This window comes from Benincasa hispida, chromosome 9, assembly GCF_027475165.1.
Source record: "Benincasa hispida cultivar pf3 chromosome 9, pf3_genome.v1.1, whole genome shotgun sequence".
Lineage (NCBI taxonomy): Eukaryota > Viridiplantae > Streptophyta > Magnoliopsida > Cucurbitales > Cucurbitaceae > Benincasa > Benincasa hispida.
Genome location: NC_143486.1, coordinates 13,536,458 through 13,548,676, shown reverse-complemented (window position 1 = coordinate 13,548,676; position 12,219 = coordinate 13,536,458). Strand labels below are relative to the sequence as shown.

At 38.1% G+C, this 12,219-nt stretch overlaps 1 pseudogene; it reads left to right on the top strand.

Moving 5' to 3' along the window:
- Positions 1–8,493: 8,493 nt before the first annotated feature.
- Positions 8,494–10,897, top strand: LOC150033646 (uncharacterized; annotated as a pseudogene).
- The last annotated feature ends 1,322 nt before the right edge of the window (positions 10,898–12,219 follow it).

Below are 12,219 nucleotides of genomic sequence, written 5' to 3'. Positions count from 1 at the left end.
TAATCTGTTTATGTCACCACATAGAACTAAAGTATTCATACTATAGCCATGGATATGTTTATTGGATTTTCATAATAGAAGCAAAATCAACAACTTTATTGAATAAAATACTCAATAATATGTTATTGATAAATAGAATATTTAACATAAAATTTACGAACTGCGAGTTCTAGGACATTCCCAATAGTTACCTTAAATGTTGATTATGGGTCTTGAACAAGGGGCCTCACCCTCTCATTGGCTTGAGAGGGACTTGGTTTGTTGATCGGATCACAAACCAATTGTTCATTAGAGGATTAGAGGGACTTAAGGAACAAGAGGTAATCTCGGAGGTAAAACAGACATTTGACTTAATCGTTATTACGAACAACCTGTGAAGGGTTAACTTACTAATCATGGTTATATCGAGTGGACATAATATATCTACAGTGATGGGAGTGCAACTATGGGCTTTAGTGGAGTGACCCAGTAATTAACGAACGAGGGTTAATTTGGTGTAAAGAGTTTAGCCAATTAATCTCGGATCGTTGGAGCCCATGATCTGTAGGTCCACGAGGTCCCCCTACTACGTAAATGGATTAGCCTTGGAGTAATGTGATAAGTTGATTTGAAACGTTCGAATTAGAATTAAGCGAATCAGTAATTATAAGAGATATAATTACGCGTTTAATTTTGGAATTAAACGAAATTGGGGAATCGATTAATATTTAAATATGATTTAAATATTAAATTCATGAATAGGGATTCATGATGGTGGAATTATTGTTAAATTAATTTAATATCAAATATTAAATTAATTGAATTAATTTAATATCAAATATTAAATTAATTGAATTAATTGAATTATTTAATTAATTATTAATTATTAATTTTATTAGAAAAATTAATTTTAAATTAATTTTTGTAAAATTAAATTCAATTTCAGTTTTAATTATTGAATTAAAAAATGAAATTATGTTTTAATTTGAGAAATTTCAAATTAAAAGGAAAAGAAGAAGAAAATTGGAAATGGAAAAGTTAGGATTTTCCCACTTTCATTTCCAACTTGCTTATACACAATCCACTTCACAATTTTCAGCCAAATCTAAGCATGAGCTGCAATACATGCAACATTTCTTCTTGCATGATGAAGGAACTCTTAAGCAAGAATGGCTATCAGCGGAAGCGGATCTTTCCGATTTCATTGTGACAGAATTACCACAGATACATTATAACATACAAATATGCATTACACTAATTACTGGCATGCTTTAACAAAAAAATACAAGAGACCGAGAGAACGTACCAGTTGAAGACTGTCTTCACAAAAAATCGGTCCAACGCAAACAAACTCCTTTTGTTCTTACTCGTCTAGCAAGCAGTCACCTAGCAGCACCACGGTCGTGATCAGTAGCGCACGAATAAGAAGCAACCGGGGATGACACCACCGCTCGAAGCTAGAGATGTCCAATTTCTCCACGGGGCCTCGCCCCGATCCCCAACTAGACAGGGAATGGGGGAGGGAGTGTGGGAAAAAAATTCCCTGTGAGCTAAACGGGGGAGGGGACGGGGATGCATTCCCCGTCTCCGGCCCCAGCCTCACCCCATTCCCGCCCCGATTAGCTTTTACATATTTATTTAATATAATTATCTAATGTTATGTTATTATTATTACTATATAAATATTACATTTAAATTTCAAATTTGATTATTTATTGAAAAACATAATGAATATGTTTAAATTTAGATTATATATGTGAATAACTTGATTTACATTTATTTCTTTCTACTAAAAGAATTAATTAGCTTTTTTAGGCTAAAATTTTAGTAATTTATCTTTAAATTCAAATATTCATATAAAACTAACCATAATAAACAATTTAGTGATAAAGTTAATTATTTAATTAAAATTTGTTCATATTAGTGATTGAAAATAATTGGCTTTTTACAAAAAAAAAAAAGGTAACGGGGAAAAATTCCCTGTGGGTAACCCGATCCCCGCAAATTTCCTGTGGGGAATCCCCGTCCCGATCCCTGTGGAGAATTTCACGGAGATGGGGAATGAAATGGGGAGCGGGGACGGGGATGGGAAATGACATCCCTAGCCTCGCCCCACCCCGTGGACATCTCTACTCGAAGCCCTCAGTATTCTCGGAGTGAGAATCCAAAGGGTGGACTTTGATGGAATTGGTAGAGCGAAGGAGGAAAAGTGATCGTGTAAAATGAACAAGCAAGTGGGAGAAAGGGATGACTATCGTATAGTCGGGTGCTTGTTGTTTAGGTCGGGGTACACGATCATGTAAGTATAGCTAAGCGACCATCTATCAAATGGTAAGTGATCGTTTAGTTCCACTCGGCGCACTAAGCAATCATATAGAAAACGTAAGTGATCATTTAGAAATCGCGGGCGATCTTTTAATACGCGTGGGTGCGATCGTTTAGGAAGACAGCCACTGTCGTATAGGCTCTCAACGATAAGCGATCGTATACTTTCACACCGTGATTGATTTTTCGGATCTCTTGCAAAATGAAAACTATTTTCATTTTATTCTTCAGTTACAAGAACTGAATCGAACTTCCCACTTTCGTACGAATTCGGAGAAAAACTCGACCAATTATCTCATAACTGCTTAATTAATTAAATAATGAATATAACCATATTATATTCTTAACCTATAGTTTGATATCATATATCAACTATAGTGTTTTCTCCTCTACTTGATATAAATCATATTTATATCCAATTTCCTCCAAAATAATGTATCTCATACATTTAGTCAATTATCTCATATATAATTAACCAATCGAATTGTATCATATATAATCGAACTCCCTCTTGTCAATTTGAACATTTCAAACTGACCCAAAAACTGATTTTCAACTTTTATCCAAGCTACCAAAGGGACCTTATGGACCTATGGCTCGAAGCTCCAATGGTACGTGAATAGCTGACTAAACTCTTTAGCCACGAGATCCACCATCCGTTAACTGCCAGGCATTCCACTAAAGACCGATAGCTGAACTCTTCTTACCACAGATATATTTCTGTGTCCATCGAATATAACCAATCATGAGTACATAACCCTTATCAGATGCTCGTAAGTACAGCATAGCCAAATTACCGTTTTACCCCTGTAGTTACATCTCACTCTTTAAGTACCATTGATCTCTCTAATGAACAATACAACATATTCCAGCTATGTGTGAACACCTCTTAGGCCAAGAGAAGGTGTGTGGTGCCACATTGTTCAAGCCCTAGAATCAGCCCTTAAGGGATCTATCTATCTACTTGCCCCTGTGTAGCTGAGTTCCTAACTCTCAAATCAGACGAATCCCCAAAGTGGTAGGTTTGAGTCAGCAAACTGGCCATCGCACCCATGCAAATCAAAAGACCGCCCTCAATGGTAAAAGTTCCCAACTCATTCAGGATTGAGGTCATGTTACCTATGGTCATCCTAGTGAAGTGAAGTCTTTGTCATGAACGGTGTTATATAAGGAGACGTTAACACTTTGTGGTCATGTCTTATACAAACTCTTTGTATAGGACACCCCCGCTCGCATGTCCCCTACACGAATGATCAGGATCAGACTATCTGTGACAAGTCATAACACTTGTAACTATTCCACAAAGCGCGCCGCATCTGTAGTATTACCAGGATAAAGTTTCCCTCCTATATCCATATACTACAGATCATTTTGGTTATTCCTTAAGATATGATCCACTTGTATGTCACCACATACATGCTTAAGTTACATAAAGATAACCAGAGATTTTAGCTGATTTGTTTATGATAAAGCAAATAAAACATTTAGATGAGCAAAATCAAAAAGTGGAGTAAAATGTCATATATTATACATCACAAGCGTTCGTTCAAACTGTTTACAAACTACAGGACATGAGACTTTAGGGCATCAACTCTAACAGATCATGCAATATATAAGGAAGAATCTGAGTGGAATTCAACATACAATTGGGTGGATTACGCTGAAAAACTTCAAAGGTTGAAGATAGGTTTTCAACCGGAAAACTAGAAACCTTTTCTCTCTTTTCCCTTAATTCTAGCTTATTTTGAGTCCCACAACTCAATACAAGGCACCAAGAGGACAATAGGGAAGGTCTTGTGGTGGTTCACAAGCTGATTTAGAGAAGAATTGCAGCTGAGAATCGTGATTCAAGGTGTTCTTCTAAGGTATGTCCTGAAACTCACTTTGTATTTTATGAGCATGCTTAAATTTGAGCCAAAATTAATAAATTAGAATACTTAATGATCTGTTTTTCTTCCATTGCTTGTTTTTCAACTCTAACAATTAGTATCAGAGCATCATTTAAGTATTCAATTTGGTTTAATTTTGTCTTGGTGGGTGTTTTTCATGAGATATATGAAAATGATGAACTGATTGGTTTTTTGAGATTTGACATTTAATTTCTCTTTGGTTCCTTGATTAAATTTGTAATTGGTTCTTGATTAATGAGCTTATATGTGTGCTCATGAGTTTATAATTTATTTGGAGTCATTAGAGTTGAAATTAAGTTGTAATTGAAGAAAGAAGTGAAGAAGGTCAAGCTGCTACAATCTGAAATCGAGCTTCTGTACAGGTAGCGTTGCAAACGCTGCCTTTGAGCATTGTAATGCTGTTCTTCGTGGCTGCCCAGAAAATTGAAGAATGCCCGCAGCGACACAACGTTGGGGGTGAGAGCGTTGCAACGCTGCTTACCCCAGCCCAACATGCACGATTCAACCCAAACCGACGGTCAAACTGAACCGGTCCGACCGGTTCGAGCCAAGAGGGTCTGGTTTGACTTAATTCAGTCCAGTTCAGCCACTTTTGAAGGTTTGGAGGTCCGGTTCGAGCTGTTCGGGTCTGGTTTGGGGAGATTCGAGCGGTCTAAAAGCGTTTTGGAGCCAGTTCTTGCTATTTATTTTTGTAATAGCGAGTCTTTTGTTTGCTTGAAAATGCAAAAACTAAAATCATATCAGTATGTATTTAATTATTCATGCATGTGATGTATGTCATAATTAAACAAATCTTGTATGTGCATAAAGTATGCCATGTAGATTTAAAAACCCACCATAGGAAGCATGCTACATGCATTGAAAGTATGTTATAAAATGTTATAATATATAGTATGCATGTTCAAGGTTTCTTTTATTTAATATAAATATTATATTAAATATTGAATGCCTTTGATGAATGTTGTGGATGTTTAGCATATCTAAAATTTTGTAAGCTGTTATAAAATTGGGTTAGACATTTAAAATCCATAACAAAGAACAACTGCATGCTCACGTAAGTTAATCACTCGTTTTAATAGTTAAAATAGGTCGTTAAACTTGTAAAACTCGGGTTACAAACTCAATCGGTATATAATCTTGTCGAAGGCTGTAGGTATATAAGTTGACGATCTATGGAACACCTCCTATCTGGGGATTATGGCCGAATAATTGAGCATTGTTAATCGATTTTATAAGCAATACGTGAGCGGTGCGAGGGCAATTCGGTGTACACTATACATTTGATTATATATATATATATATATATATACACCACCTTATTATTATTATATATATATGTGTGTGTGTGTACACTATACATTTCAAATACAACATATAACCTATAGTTTTACATTGTATCAAATACAATATTAGTTTTATTATCTGTCATCAATGCATGGTATTTGAACATAAATCATATTTATATTAAATTTAATTATATGAATCTCATTCATATAATTAATATTTGAATCATATTCAAATTCCTCTCAAAATTCATTATATTATAATGTATCAAATACATTATATTAATTATATCTCATATAATTAATTAAATTACATATATAATTAATTTCCTCAATTAATTTGAACACTTCAAATTAATCCAAAATTAATTCTATATTAAATCTCTGTTGAGCTACAAAGGGGACTTTATGGACCCGTAGATTGAACCTCTAATAGTGCTTGGATAATTAATCAAACTCTTTAATTAAATTACTCAACTTCCATTAACTATCGATCACTCCACTAAAGACCGACAGCTGCAAATTTTGCACTATAGATATATTTTTGTGTCCATTACATATAACCAATCAACAATGCGATGACCCTTAAAAAATTCTGGTACGTACAGCTAGGCCAAAAATACGATTTTGCTCCTGTAGTTACATTTAACTCCTTAGGTACCACTGACTTCTCTAATTAACAATAAGTCATAGTTCAACCATGACCAATTCCCTCTCGGACAAAGAAAGGGTGTGGCCACATTGTTCAAGCCCCGAAATCAACCCTTAATAGAGCAATTTATCTACTTACCCCGACATTAGGGAATGAGCGAATTCCGTCTTGTGTAGTTATGTTCTTAGCTCCCCAATCAGACGAATCCCTAAAATGGTAGGTGATAACTTGTAGAAATACAAGTTATTTATAGTGTTTTATTTAGATATTGCGACCAAAAGAAAGAAAAGTTGCGTTGGTAGTATGGAAATTGGCTAAGAAATGCGAGAATTATAAATTGTCGTCAATACACCCACTGACACCATTGCGATGGTAGAAAAGAATGTTTTAGTTCTGTTTTGCAGGAAATCAAGTCACCGCATGCGTTCATGGCTCAAAGATAAACTGAACAACGCATCTATGTCACATTGCGCCCGTTAATCAATATTGAAGAGACAACCAATGCAATAACGGCGCATTTGACAATCGATCAAGAGCTTTGCGATCAATGCAATTTCAACCGCATGCGGTAATAAAAAACAACACCGCATGCGGGCAAACAATCGAAGTTGTAAAGAGCAATGCAATTGCGGAGGATTCTAACGTGTGTACAGCTGACCGTTGTGCATTTCTGATGGGATTGATTGCGTAACAGAAAGAATATTCACTCCACCATTTCAGAACTGCCTTAACAATAAAGTGGGGACCACAATGTAAAGAGTCGAATCTTCGCCTATAAATAGCTCTTGCAATTCCATTGGAAAGATATACATGAATACTCGATATGGGAGAATTGATACTGATTGGAGAGAGAGACTGGTTGAGCGACTAATCAGAGTAGATCCGGGAAGAATTAAGAGACGAGGCCGAGAGGTGAATCTTTGGACAAAGAATCCTTCCGATCCCCGCCGTTGATGCTCTGTATGAAAGTCACCTCTATCAGACGAGCAAGCCTGAGAGGGAAGCTCTTCTCTTCATCCATTCTACACGCGGGCAAGCAAAACCACCGTCCAGATCTGTGTCAAGACATTGACACTCTTTTGTATTTGTTTCTATCTCTTTATCATCATTTGTTTTCATCTTCGTAATCTATCATTCACACCATGTATCAGACGCTTAATCTTAGTATTGAATGTTATAATCATTTCCATTATCATTTCTCTGTCTATTTCTGTTCACCCATAATCCATTTTCTGCATGACATTTTCTTAATCCCATGGGTAATTAGCAAGAATTAAGCAAGTAAATTAACCTGTGTGAAGGAAATTATTATGTTTAGTCAAGGCATGTTAGACGGCATCTTCACCTGTGAGAGCAGAAGTGAAGATGCTATTTCGCTTATCGAGAGAGGGTTGGAAGAATGCATTGACTAAAGCGAGAAGTACTTCCAGAGATGGAAGCAACCTTGTGTTCACCACGTTCATTCCTATTTCACCATAGAGATATGGGAACACGGCCGATCATTGAGAGGTGTACGCCAAGGGAAAGCGGAACCTTAGTTACATCTTTAACGCAATTAACAAACTTGTGTCGTTTATTCTTTCTCCTTCTGATTCATCCATAAAGACTTGCCATCGCATACCACGATCCTTTGTATCAACTTCACAGTCAGTCTCGAACTCAGTATCATGTATATCGTGTATCTTGTATCTTGTATCACAATAGTTTAGGACTTTACTTTTATCGCACTTTTATTTTATCAACGTAATTTATGTTTACCGCAATTTAAATTCATGTACAAATCAAATCTTTTATTAATTGTAAAACCGGTCACATATATCACGAAAGTAACACATTAACGAAAGCAATCCCTGTGTTTGACCTCGGATTACTCTAAGAAACTTGCGTTGGAATTATACTTGGTTTCAGTGCAAGGAAACTTTTGACAACACATTACTCTATCGCATACTACAAGCCTATCATTAACAACGCATATTTAGAAGTATTGTGCATAAGCGATAACACCGCATGACATTCCATCTACATTCTATTTCTATGTCATCAAGTTTTTGGCAACATGAGCTTGCATGATTCATTCATTCACATTCATATTTGTTCACATGGTTCAAGATATAAAAGTATGTCAACAAGTTTATGGCACCGTTGCCGGGGATTGGTAATAGTTAGTGTTGAGTACATTTGTGATATTTTGCAGGACATATCTCTTTGTACTAGCTGTTTATCGCGGAGAGCAGTCTGATAGCTTATGAGTACTAGAGTGATCCAGAAATTCTAAGCTGACCCAGAGATCAGGTATATCTTTCGCGCAATAGCACATCAGAACCGAATTAAGCGGAGAGAAAACATGGCTAATAATAAAGAGGCATCTGAAGGGAATCAAAGGGAAAATTGGCCAGCGCAAGACCCTGTATTTCTTGCTGCCGACTGCAACATTCCAATGGGGAACTATGCGGTGCCGAATTTTTATAAACTTTCGCCTGGAATTTCAAGACCCACGGTTGAGGAGAATGCAAGCTTTGAGATGAGGCCGATTATGCTGCAAATGATCCAAAATGCGGGGCAATTCGGAGGTTTACAAGAAGAAGACCCGCATGCTCATTTAATGAGCTTTGTAGACATGTGCAGCGCATTCTCCATATCTGGTGTGACTCTAGAAAAACTTAGATTGTATCTCTTCCCGTATACACTACGGGATGAGGCAAAGAGGTGGACTCAGTCACTGGAGCCAGATGAAATCAGCGCATGGGAACAGTTAGTTGAAAGGTTCATGAATAGATTCTTCCCTCCAACCGTTAACACAAGGATATAGAGGGATGTATTGAATTTCGAACAGAAGGGTTATGAAACTTTGAGCACCGCCTGAGTGCAATTCAGACAATTAGTGAAGAGCTGTCCGTATATCAGGATTCCTAATTGCATTATGATGGAGAATTTTTACAACGGCTTGGATCAACCAACACAAGCAGTTGCTGATGCCTTCGCAGCAGGTGGATTAATGGACAAATTGTATACAGAAGCGAAGGTCATCTTAGAACGCATTTCGCGAAATTTAGATGAATGGTTAGATACCGGGTTTGAGAAAAGAGGTTTGGAGTAAGAAAGAGCAGAAGGTACCATTGTACAAACTGATACAATAAACACCCTGGTAGGCCAGATGACCACAATTACCTCCCTCTTTCAGACTATGGCTAGTCGGCAAGGATATCTCTCTCCAGGATAGCGCAAGTCAATGCATTAACTTACGTGTCTGCAATGATTTGCGTTCAATGTGGAGAAGGACATTCAGTGGAAGTCTGCCCGTGGAATCAGCAATCTGTATACTCTGTTTACAATGAACCGTTCGGCAACACCTACAACCCTGGTTGGCGGAATCACCTAACTTTCAGTTGGGACGAGAATCACAACCAGGGGAGCCAAAGTGATCATCAAAACAGTTATCAGGGGAATCGAGGAAACCCTCCGATTTTCATTAATCAAGATCACAGTTCAGGTAATCTGTAAAGTATACAACCCTATGACCAATCGTTCTTTTCTGACACCTCTTCTCTGGAAACGTTGTTAAAACATTATATCGAGCTAAGCGAGGCAATAAGGAAATCACAAGCTTCCTTCCTTAGAGAGTTGGAGGAGCAGGTTGAACAGCTTGCGGTTGAACTTAAGAATAAAACGCCTAGTACACTGGCCAGCAGTTCGGAAGCATCGGGGCCACACGTTAAAGAGCAATGTCAAGCAGTGACATTAAGAAGTGGCAAGACAACAACCTCTATGCCACCTGTACCAGATTCAATAACAAGACCAGTAGATTTAACCACCAATGATGATCAATCGACCATTAATGACGAAATCACCAGTTCAGAAGTAAGCACATCTACAAGAGATGTATCTCAGCAAGACTTAAATTCAAAATCAACGCAACCTCCATTTACTTAAACACAGCAAACACAAGACCTCAATGAACAGCCAGCTGCACAAGAAGTACGGCGGGATCCTCTACCTTTCCCGTCCAGGCTGAAGAAGAAAGATGAAAGTAAGCAATTTCAGAGGTTCCTGGAAGTTCTTCGACAACTACACATCAATATTCCCTTAATAGAAGCTTTGGAACAGATGCCGAGCTATGTAAAATTCGTCAAGGATATACTTGCTAACAAAAGAAAGATCGGGGAAAATGAAACAGTTGCATTAACATATGAATGCAGTGCACTATTTCAAAACAACATCCCCACCAAAATGAAAGATCCCGGGAGTTTCACATTGCCTTGCTCAATAGGGGGAAAGAAGGTTGAAATGTGCTGTGCGATTTGGGGGCGAGTATAAACCTAATGCCCTTGTCGATCTTCAAGAAGCTAAATATTGGCAACGCAAGACCAACCACAATTACATTGCGGTTAGCCGATAGATCAATAATGCATCCCGAGGGCAAAATAGAGGATGTACTCGTGCAAGTCGATAAGTTGATCTTCCCTACTGACTTTATCATATTAGATTATGAACCTGACAGAGAGGTGCCTATCATCTTGGGTCATCCATTTCTTGCAACAGGGCGAGCCTTGATCGATGTAAAGAAGGGAGAATTTACCATCAGGGTAGACGATCAACAAGTTAAAGTCAACGTTCTCAATGCGTTAAAATACACGAGTGATATGAAGAATTGTCATTATGTTGAGGTACAGGAAGAACCTTGGCACATGCCCTTAGAAGAGTTAGAGGAAGAAGATTATGGAATCGGTGCAATGTGGGAGGAGAATTGAGCCGCAATTCAAATTGAATCAGATTTTGAAACGATCAAGTTATCTAAACGAACAACGCAATGCACTAAGCCATCTTTAAAAGAACCACCCGTGCTAGAGTTGAAGCCGTTGCCTGTGCACCTAAAATATGCTTATTTAGAAGGCAATAACACGTCACTGGTTATTATATCTGCCTCACTGAGTAAAAAGAAGGAGGATGCACTTATCCAAATCCTGAAAAATAACGCAAAAGCCTTGGGATGGACCTTGGCGGATATTCGGGGGATCAGTCCTTCGTATTGTATGCACAAGATTTGTTTTGAGGAAGGGAAAATGGGATCTATAGAGCGGCAACGTCTTTTGAACCCTGCCATGAGGGAGGTTGTGAAGAAGGAAATAGTGAAGTGGCTGGATGCATGCGTCATTTGCCCTATATCAGACAGTAGTTGGGTGAGCCCAGTGCAGTGCTTTCTGAAGAAAGGGGGAATGACAGTCGTCACCAACGACAAGAATGAATTAATTCCCATGGGGACAACTACGGGGTGGAGAATCATTATGGATTACCAAAAATTAAATCTGGCCACTAAAAAGGACCACTTTCTACTCCCGTTTATTGATTAGATGCTGGATCGACTTGCTGGGAATGAATTCTTCTATTTTCTTGACGGCTACTCAGGGTACAACCAAATTGCAAATGCGCCGAAGGATCAAGATAAGACAACTTTCACGTGCCCATTTGGCACCTTTACATTCCATCGCATGCCGTTTGAACTTTGCAATACACCAGGTACTTTCCAAGGATGTATGATGGCGGTATTTTTCAGATTTCTTGGAGGAGTCAGTCAAGGTATTTATGGATGATTTTTCAGTTTTTGGCAATACTTATGACTTCTGTTTATCTAATCGGGAGAAAGTCTTGAAGAGATGTGTGGAAATTAATCTTGTTCTGTACTGGGAGAAATGCCACTTTATGGTTGAAGAAGGAATTGTGCTTGGTCACAAAATATCGAAGGCAGGATTGGAAGTCGATCAGGCCAAAATCGACGCAATTTCCAAGCTACCACCATCAGTCAACGTGAAAACGCTTAGGAGTTTTCTGGGATATGTGGGGTTTTATCAAAGATTTATCGACAACTTCTCTCAGATCGCAAGGCCCCTAAGTGCGCTGCTTGAGGCTGACCGTGAATATGACTTTGATGATACTTGCACTAAAGCATTCCACATATTGAAAGATACGCTCATCATTGGACCCATTCTGATTGCGCCAGATTGGACACAACCGTTTGCGTTGATGTGTGATGCTAGCCGATATGCAGTGGGTGTAGTTTTGAGTCAGCGCAAGG